The 10,193-nt window shown below is 36.3% G+C and overlaps 1 protein-coding gene across 1 annotated transcript in view; it reads left to right on the plus strand.

Annotated features, from left to right (window-relative positions):
* The first annotated feature begins 3,305 nt into the window (after positions 1-3,305).
* The window catches only part of LOC107748249 (hepatoma-derived growth factor-related protein 3-like), a 49,972-nt gene continuing 43,084 nt past the window's right edge, over positions 3,306-10,193 (plus strand). The window contains exon 1 of the mRNA XM_016562983.1: positions 3,306-3,387. The gene's annotated coding sequence lies outside the window, so the exon portion shown is untranslated. The remainder of the gene's footprint in view (positions 3,388-10,193) is intronic.

Consider the following 10,193-nt stretch of genomic DNA (forward strand, 5'->3'; position numbering starts at 1 on the left):
CAAAACAAGGGGAGTCTGCTTTTAGTTATTATGCCGCCCGCAGTTGGAATCAGCTTCCAGAAGAGATCAGATGTGCTAAAACATTAGTCACATTTAAATGCAGACTCAAAACTCATCTGTTTAGCTGTGCATTTACTGAATGAGCACTGCTCAATGTCCGAACTGATTGCACTATATTTTATGTATAATCATTTTCTATTCTTAACGGTTTTAAATTCATTTTAAACCTCTTAAATAAATTTTTTAATCATTTTCAAAGTTTTAAATTCCTTGTTTTATTGTTGTGATTATTTTTTTCATTATTATTTTTTAAGCACTTTGAATTACCATTGTGTATGAAATGTGCTATATAAATAAACTAGCCTTGCCTTGCCTAAGTGCCGGCGATGCAGTGTTGCCAGATATTGATACTAAAACAAACAAAAAACTAAAAATAAATAAAAATAAACCGAAATTATTTCCAATCTTTTGCAAATAAGATATGATAAGAGGCTGCGCCCGCGCCCTCACTCACAACTCTCTCAAGCCTCGTTCACTCCGTCAGCGTCTCGCAGCGAACATTTTCATAACAGGGACGCTAAACATTCTTGCAAACTGTCTAAACTGAATTATACATGTCATGCAGGCATTCATATGAGGAGTTTAACAGCAAATTAGTCATTCAAAGAACAAATTTGATATTTGAACATGAAAAATTTTACGAGGTCCGGACCTCGGTGGCCTCATAGCTGGTTACGGGCCTGGCCACAATCCACTAGCCTATACTCTCCAGTGAGTATTGAATGCATAAATCATACTATTTGACATCTACCCTAAGTCAGAAGTAAAATAAAAGGTATACTTTATTGGTGTTATTTGTGTTTTTTAGGATAATGCTTTTATGAAGGATGCCCTTGTGTTCCCTGCATGAATACAAGCCACCGACCCAGATCATTATCTGTTATGTGTAAGATTTTACATGATGTAGCTCATAAGAATATAGTAATTATTAAACTTTGTGGTTTGGAGGGATTGTTCTTTTATGCCGGTTTTACGGAGGGTGATTTTACCCCAATATCATAATGCAAATGTGAAATGGATTGTTATAACACTTTTATATGCATCCCTATACTGTAGGTACAGAAGCCACTCTTAAGAGAGATCCTCCTTCTAGTCTCCCTGTATAGTAATCAAAGCCTGGTTTTGGAGATGACCAGCACAGAGACATCTTTAGGTTCACAACTAAGAGACGATTGCCACGTTCCTATGGCATATAACGTCGACAGTATGCCCTCTATACCGTGCTGAACACTCCATTCAATTTCCCTCAGGTGAGCTTTTCTATTTTCTTTATTAAAAGGTTGCTATAAAGTTGTTGTTCTTTATTGCTGGTCATTGAGTTCTAACAATAAGATCTGAATACTAATCCTGTAACATTTCAATTTCTGTTAGCTTGACATTCCTGCAATCAGGGAGTGGTGGTGAGCAGTTTGAGACAGAGGGGTATGTATACTAGTTTCTGAACATCTCAGTTTGTTGTTTCAGTAAGATTCCCACATGCTCACATTTCTATTCTTGATAACCTACATTCAAACAATTTAAATGAAATTAAAACATTTTAATTATGAATCTGCCTGAGTTATCGTATTGGGGGGTCAGCAAATTAAAATGTTTTCTTTCTTTTGAAAGGCAAGGCAGTGGTCAAAATAATTCAAAGTGGCTTTACACTTTTTTCAAGCATTCTGCCAAGTCAGCACCTGTGCATTGAAGATTTGGAGCAGATTGATGCAGTTCACTCTCACCTGACTTCAATTCTGGACAGCACACCCACAGTGACGAGATCAAATTCATCATGGATGTACTTTTTCCAGAGGTTGGTCTCATGTGTTAGCTGTGCTCTGCATGATGTCAGATTCACATTGTTTTTAATGTCAAATAGTTTATCCATAATGTGAGACACTTTTCATCTTGTTCTAAAAAGCTAAACATGTGAAATGATACTTGGCTACTTGTGGTGTTTGATCAATCTCAATTCTTTCTCTGGTAGTCCATTATCTGTGCCCTGGCTTTTGTGGAAAATCTGTCCATCCTAAAGTCTGAGGAGAAATTTCTGCGAGGAGGACCTGTCACTTACATAAGGTACTGTAAGGATACTATAAAGGAAAACATGGTCAAACATGACAATCTGCCATTATTCACAAATAACTATTTCTTTTTACAACTATCCAACTTTTTTTTTTATTTTTTATTTTACCAGTGAGTGGGAGCATTTTGACAGGAGGACTGAACAACAGTTAAAAGAGAGTCATCAACGGGAGTCATCCTAGTTCATGTTTTTAATAATGGTGTTAATAAATAATATTGTTGTACACAAAAAAGTTGTTTTTTTCTTCTCAGATGGCTAAATGGCCCTTGGAATTTAGAAAAGGGTGAATTGTGTTTGTCTTTATAAAATGCTTTGTAGGACACTGTTCTGTAGCTGTATGACAACCAATAGTGAATACTAAAGCATAAATCAATATTAAATCAATATTTCATTGATGGTCCATATGATTACACTGTATGTCTGATGGGCTAAATATGGTTAATATCTGAATGTAACTTTATATATAAATTCACAACAACATATCACTCCGTCTCCTGTATATATGAAAATCTACAGTTAATATAATTAGGCTACAGTAGATCATGTATCATTACATTGTCCATTTGATCCAAATGTCCATATGTGTGTTATTAATTTTTTAATTCACTAATTAAATGTGTAATGTTAATGTATTTTTTAAAAAACACTAATTCAGTACTCTCCTGTAGGCTATGAATGTAGACCAACAGTTAATATTTACAGATATTTTAATCCGTAGTGCAGATCATCTAATATCTTAATGTAATGTTTATATTTAAATTCACACACACAAAAAAAAACCAAACCAAAAAAAAAAACTCAATTAGTCAATGTCTATGGACGGGACGGTTATTAATGAAGTTTCGAGCGTCGGTTTAATCATTTCGCCGTGTATCCTCCTCCCCCTACTGGACGCATCAGGAACAACAGGGGCGTAAAACTGCCTGGGTCGTAGATCTGCCTGCTCCAGGTCTGCAGCCTTCCCGTATAGCTTGAGGTCGGTGAGAGGCCATTGGCCCAGCACGGCTCGTTGTTAGCCCTGGCACGCACTGGCCCGACAGTGGAAAAGCGGCTAGTGACAATCATAAACTAATCTCTGAGACAGTTCTTCAGTTCTTGCATACCACACTGTATATAAGAATTTAGTTCAAACTTTAACCTGTGGAGGGCAGTAATACGCCTAGTAGCGTCTACACTGGCGGAAATCTACACGAAGGAGAAAAGAAGAGAAGAGAAGAGGAACAGACTGCATCATTGGGGAAAAGCTTTCTTAAGTAAACACGGTAAATACAAGTAATAGCATATATTTTATTTGTATGAATGTATGTGAAGAAGTATGTCGAGATTCAGCACATAAATGTGCATGCATTATGTAGTCACGTGTTGTATGTATATGTATGTGAAGTGTTGAAGAAGAGAAGCGTTAATGTGGTAGTGAGTGACTGGATAATAGTAAACCACTTTTTTACAGACTACACCACTGATTAAATTATTATAATTATTATTATTATTATGAGACTAAAATTTCTAAATGTAGAAATTTATCTATCTAGCTATCTATCTAAATTTCAGTATTCCAGTAAAAATATCAGTAACAACACATCATGGTTCTTGGTGCCAATTTTGGTACCATAGTGAAAACTGTTGTAACTATTTTATTTTAATTATTAATGCTATTAGTAATTATTAGCAGGGTGCGATTTCTGAAAAAAATAAATAAATAAAATCAGACTTGTTTCAAAAGGGTATCGAATACATATATGAATATGAATATATACGAATACACCATGCTTAGGGTGCATAAAAAAACCAAACAAAAAACAAATTTAGAAAAGTTTTGAAATATATTTCGGCCCTATGTCTAATGCATGCCATATCAAGTAATAAACATTGTGGCCAAATTTCATATTTTAAATTGTATATTTACCGGGTCAAGCACACCTGGGAAATGAAGAAAATTATACAATTGTGTAGCTTAGCATTTGCAATTCAGTATTTATGAGTTTAAAAAAAAAACAGTAAAACATCTAATGCTAAAAAAATTTGCCTGTACCGGGAATCGAACTCATGCCCTTTGGGTTACAAGTCCGACTAACCATTAGGCCACAATTGCCATATGCCATAGTGTACATGTATCAAGCGCACTTGTTTGCAACATTCTTCTTCCTTAAGGCCCCGATATACTCAAAACAAAGTTCTTTTTCTTTCTTTGTTTAGGCGTAAAATGAAGTTCGAAATATGTGAGCAGCGGTATACTGTTATCGAACATCCCAACGCCGCCCACTCTGATGAAAGTGACGTTTATATGAATATGTAAATATGTGCTGCGCGCTTTCCTCTCAGTAACAAAACAAACACAACAAAAATGGAGAAAACAGCAAGCACCTGATCATAACAACATGGGTATGCTTGCACAAGCTCTGCAAATTAGCACTCCCATCACGTCACGTGTATTTACATGGCACTTTATTCAACATATTGCTTAAAAGCAAGCAGCAGTATTAAACATGAAAAAACAGTGTCAGTGTCTCATTTCATCAAAAGCAAAACTTGCTACTATAAAGCGGCTCTCCACTGTGTTCAGTTTTTACCCGCGGACATCTCACTTCCAAGGACTCGACAGACAAAATGAACCCAAAGAAGAGTTCCGCGTGAAAGAAGGCAGAGCCTCAGTGCACACCTACTATGACGTAATCGTCACAGACCAATGGTAGTACGAAGGTGTTTTGCAGACGGACTTTTTCAGCAAGTCATTTCGAACTCCCAAAACGAACTTTCATTTGGCCAGATTTTGTTCGAAATGACGTCACATCAGTTCGTGCTTCGATTTTGCTTGAAGTACAGTATATCGGGGCCTTTAGGTTATGCCTCAGTTTCCGGTCTGCCGCAACCACCTGCAGAGTGTTCTGATAATGCTGTTCTGATCTGGATGCATCAAGGTAATCAGTACTCAGCTTGATGCCACACTCTGCACAGTCATTCACGACAAAATGGTGGGGTGCAGTTGTGGCCTAATGGTTAGAGAGTCGGACTTGTAACCTGAAGGTTACGGGTTTGATTCCCAGTACTGGCAGGAAATGTAGGTGGGTGGAGTGAATGAACACCCTCACACACCATCTTCCACCCTCAATACCCACGAACCCCCAGTTGCTCCCGGGCGGCACAGCAAACGGCTGCCCACTGCTCCGGGAGTGTGTTCAAGGTGTGCGTGTTCACTACTCACTGCTGTGTGTGTGCACTTAGATGGGTTAATTGCAGAGGACAAACCCAAAGTACACTGATGAAAATGATTCTGAGATTAATTAAATACTACAGAAAAACAAATGTAATTTCTACACAAAAAAAGTTAGTTCAGGCAAGAATAATAATAAAAAAAAAACTATATTAATATAGTATTTCTATATTATAAATTGAAGTTTAAATATCAACGTTATAAAATTACGTAAAACCTACTGATACTGGTGATCCCATCATGCACTGGGGCATGAATAATTAATAAGTTTTTTTTTTGGCTGTTTCCCAGCTGTATTTACACTGTTTTATCATTGCTTTTGTTGTTAGGTTTAGTAGGCTAACTTGCAATTTTGTTACATATTTTTTGTTACATCTTCATTTTCTACTCAAAATGGCACATTCACAATCAAAAACAATTCACAGAATGTTACCATCATTGTGTATTGTACCTATTATTGTCTGTGTTTGTGTGAGTGCTGCATTACTAATTATGTAGATACGGTGTCTACATGATATCTATTCTATTATTTAGTTAGATGTTTCTGAGTAGCACATACAGAGTAAAATCAAAGTATTGCCAAGTAAGCTTTGACTAAGTAAACTTAATTTCTTAATGAATGTTGAGTTCAATAGTAAGTAGATTTTACGCGACAATAACAGGTCAGTTGTACAGTACAGAGCAGTTTCAGTAAAGTTTACTTAAAATTTGTTAGTGCAAATTTTTAAGAATATTCTATCAAGTAAATCCTACATTTAAATTTTTTTCAGTGATGGGTTACTACATCACATTGTCACTTAAGTAAGTAAAGAAAAAAAAAATCAATAAATGATAGCAACAGTGCCAGAAACTGGTTATTATTTTTGTTCTGTTAAAACTTGTATGCTTATTTGCGACACTGTAATGATATTTAGCATCTTATGTGACCCGGTAGACATTTATTTTTTTAAATATTTTGCACATTTGCTGTCTGACTTAAGTGGAACGACTTTATGCTAGGGCCAAAGTGAAAATCTTACATTTGATTTTTATGCACCCTAACCACGGTGACTATAGACTATGAAGCCTGTTAGGCTATTTTTGGCAGCTTTAACAGTAACATTTACAGAATGACTATCTTATTTGATATTGACAAGCTTTGAATCATTAGCAGCGTTTTTCTACTGGCTCAGTTGGTTACTTTGTAGGGGTGGGAATCACCAGAGGCCTCACGATACGATATTATCACAATACTTGTGTCACGATACAATATTATTGCGATATTCTGCGATATATTGCAATTTATTACCTTTTTCCAACTTCAAATTATGTCCCCAAAGGAAAACTTTGGCAACATCTGTTTTAACTAAAAAGAAACATTTCTCACTTCAGTTTTATTGTTGCAGTGCAAAATGGGATTGTCAAGCAGACAAACTTGAAATTGTACTAAAAAGTTGTGCAGACCCTTCAGCAATTGGGGCATTTGAAAGTAAATTACTGTTAAATTTAAATTAAATTAAATAAAACATGTAGTCTTACATCTAGGGATGAACCGAAATGAAAATTCTGGGCCGAAAAGGAAACTGAAAATTCTGGATGCACTTGGCCGAAAACCGAAACCGAAAATGCTTTGTAATGATTATTTATTATTTTATTAAATAATATAAAGTAATTTTGTAAGACTTAACTAAATGTAACTCAATTTTAATGACAAACACAAGCCAATAAAATAACCACACTTTTACTGAAAGTAACACAATAAAACTGGACAGAATTTATATTAATATTGGTAACACTTTACAATAAGGTTCATTAGTTAACATCAGTTAACTACTTTAGTTAACATGAGCTAAGAATGAATAATAGCTCTTTCAACATTTATTCATCTTGGTTCATGTTAATTTCAACATTTACTAATGCATTATTAAAGGGGTTATATGATGCTGTTAAAAAGAACATTATTTTGTGTATTTGGTGTAATGAAATGTGTAGCACATTCAAAGAGCGGAATATTGAGTGGAGCGTCATCCAGTGATGAGGAGAGTGAAACATGCGCGCTGAATACTGCTGGGCGGGGCGCGGGCGCGCCATATATTATTATTATTATTATATGTAGCCTATATTTTCGGCTCGCATTTTCGGCCGTTCTCTCGAAATGCCATTTTCGACCGATAATTTTCGGATGCCGGAAATTCGGTGCATCCCTACTTACATCCCCTCCTTGTTTACAAATCCGAAGTAAGTCCATACATCTGATTTAAACGCGGACGGGGCTTTCCTGATAACTTTCCGCGATGCCGCCATCTTTATATTAATAACTTACTGCATGCCGAAGGTGACCCAGCTGACCTCACCAGAATAAAACTCAACACCACCATCTAGTGGATTGTAAAGAAATTGATTTTATTATTCTACCAAATAGTATAATAAAAGATCGATACTTGGCGTCCGTGTATCAATACAGTATTGCCGTGGAAAATATCGCGATACTATACTGTATCGATTTTCCCCCCCACCCCTATTACTGTGTGGTTCTGTTATAAATAAAATAGTTGCTGTTATCATTGTTTTTGACTCATGTTATCTTTTATTCTAATAAATAAGCTTATGACACCAACATTTTAGATACCAGTTAAATTTTACAATTCTAATTTCAATACCACAGCAAAAACTACTAGCCTAGCAAATATAAATACAAATGAACAAATTACAAGCAATAGCACAACTGAATATATAGAACAAAGATACAAATGAAAGGATGCTTTAGGAAAAACAGCTGACGAGCTGAATGAGAAGGCATATTCACTCTCTGACAGCAGGTGGCGGGTGCTTATGGAACAGCAGCGATACAGTGTTTCCTTGGGTACCGATGTAAACAAAGCAGCATATCGCTTAAGGCCCTGATCAGACAGAACGTGTTTTTCAAGCTGCCTTTCCACTATCTCCGACAAACGACAAGCAATAGACCGGAAGTAATTCATTTCCAATGGAGAGTAGTGCGGGAGCTACAATCATATGCGTATGCAGAAATTTCAGATCCGATTTGAACTTCAGATGTGTAAAAATATTTGAACTTCTGCAGCTAGACCGTATGTGACCGCCCGACCGGATGTGATGTATTTTAATCAAAACTTAAGTGCGATGTTAGAATTACCAATATTTTTCCACTTTAACGTTATTCTGTAAACACCATTTCTGTAAAATGGCGGTTTAGAATAATTACTCTCATGTAAAGTACTCTCATGAATGCGCAGCAGAGACTGACACAGAAGAGAAGAATTGTTGAATAAAGTCGTTATTTTTGCTTTCTTTGTGCACAAAAAGTATTTGTGTTTTCATCAAAAATATCTTAATTTGTGTTCCGAAGAACACAAGGTCTTACGGGTGATTAATGACAGAATTTTCATTTTTGGGTGAACTATCCCTTTAAAGCAGTTTAACATAAGGCAACAACATAACATAAAATGGGCAAAAAAATTAAGGGGTATGAATACTTTTGCAAGGCACTGTATTAGCGCGGTTACTGCATGACATGGAGGCTCCATCATTCTAAATACTTTATTCGAAACCATAAAGGGTCTAGTTTTATTTGTGTACACTCACAATATCAACAAAATGTTGTGCTTTTGTAAAATAACGAAAACAAACAGGATGCGCTTTCTGCCGTCTCGGTCTCTGTGAACTGAAGCGTGTCACAAAAATGAATCAAAACTCAGTGTATAGGCTACTTGCCTCAAAGACATGAGAAATATATCTATAGCATGCTTGAAATGTCTACTATTAAATGAACCAATTCAAATCTTTGTTGAGAAGAGCTGAAGTTGCGTTTGGTCTCGTACTGTATCTCATACCTTGTCAGTGTTGTGCGCTTGCTTAGCCCTTTTTTGTGATAAACAGTAAAGTGTGTTTAGCTGAATTCAATTTCTGTTTTGTCAAACGGATATAAAAAAAGGTTAGTATTAGGGATGCACGATATTATCGTACTGATATCGAAATCGGCCGATAATGGCTTTAAATGTAAATATCGGCATCGGGCCGATATGAAAAATTATACCGATATGTCTTGCCGATAAGAGGAATACATTAACTCACATGTGCTCAGGGTGTGCTAGCGATTAGATCACGTCAGCAGTGTGGCTCATTCTTGAAGCAAAGTTTTTCCTGAATGGTGATTGGATTCATCATTTTGATCGCTAAAATGAGAAAGTATGTACAGAATGAAGCGTTCGCTGTATGACTGACTAAACAGTAACAGCACGTGCAGTGGCAGCAGCGTCAGCCTCCCCCGGGTCCTAATGCCCGCTCAGTAAGGAGTTTTAATTCTGTAGGGTGCGCTGTTGGCCTACTTCTAATAAAATGAAAATGTGTTTCTGATTAAACAGAGCAGTAATTGATGCCATAAAATAACGAGTATGTTTTGATTTAAAGGTCAGAAGCTATAGCTTACAGGAACAAAAAAAAAAAAAATCACAAACATGACACTTGTAAATTAAATAATTTTATATATACCGTGCAGGGACACCGGCAAGGGATCGCTTTTGACTCATCCTCTTTTCTACACCTTGCTTCACTTCTGTTTCAGTTTTTATGACCAACTCTTACTATGTGTTTCCATATCCCTACTATTACTACCACTCGCAAACCACGCATCACACACTATAGGCAGCACAATCCTTACAACCTGCGCACTTTGCCTATGTCTGCTAATTCACTACTTTCTTTTTCTATTGGTCTCTGGAATTGTCAGTCTGCAGTAAATAAAGCAGATTTCATTACATCTATTACTAGTCATTCAGGACTAAACCTCATGGCCCTGACAGAGACGTGGATCAAACCAGAGGACGCTGCTACTCCTGCCTGACTCTCCAATAATTTCTC

Source organism: Sinocyclocheilus rhinocerous, unplaced genomic scaffold (assembly GCF_001515625.1).
Source record: "Sinocyclocheilus rhinocerous isolate Xijiao unplaced genomic scaffold, SAMN03320098_v1.1 scaffold5949, whole genome shotgun sequence".
NCBI lineage: Eukaryota > Metazoa > Chordata > Actinopteri > Cypriniformes > Cyprinidae > Sinocyclocheilus > Sinocyclocheilus rhinocerous.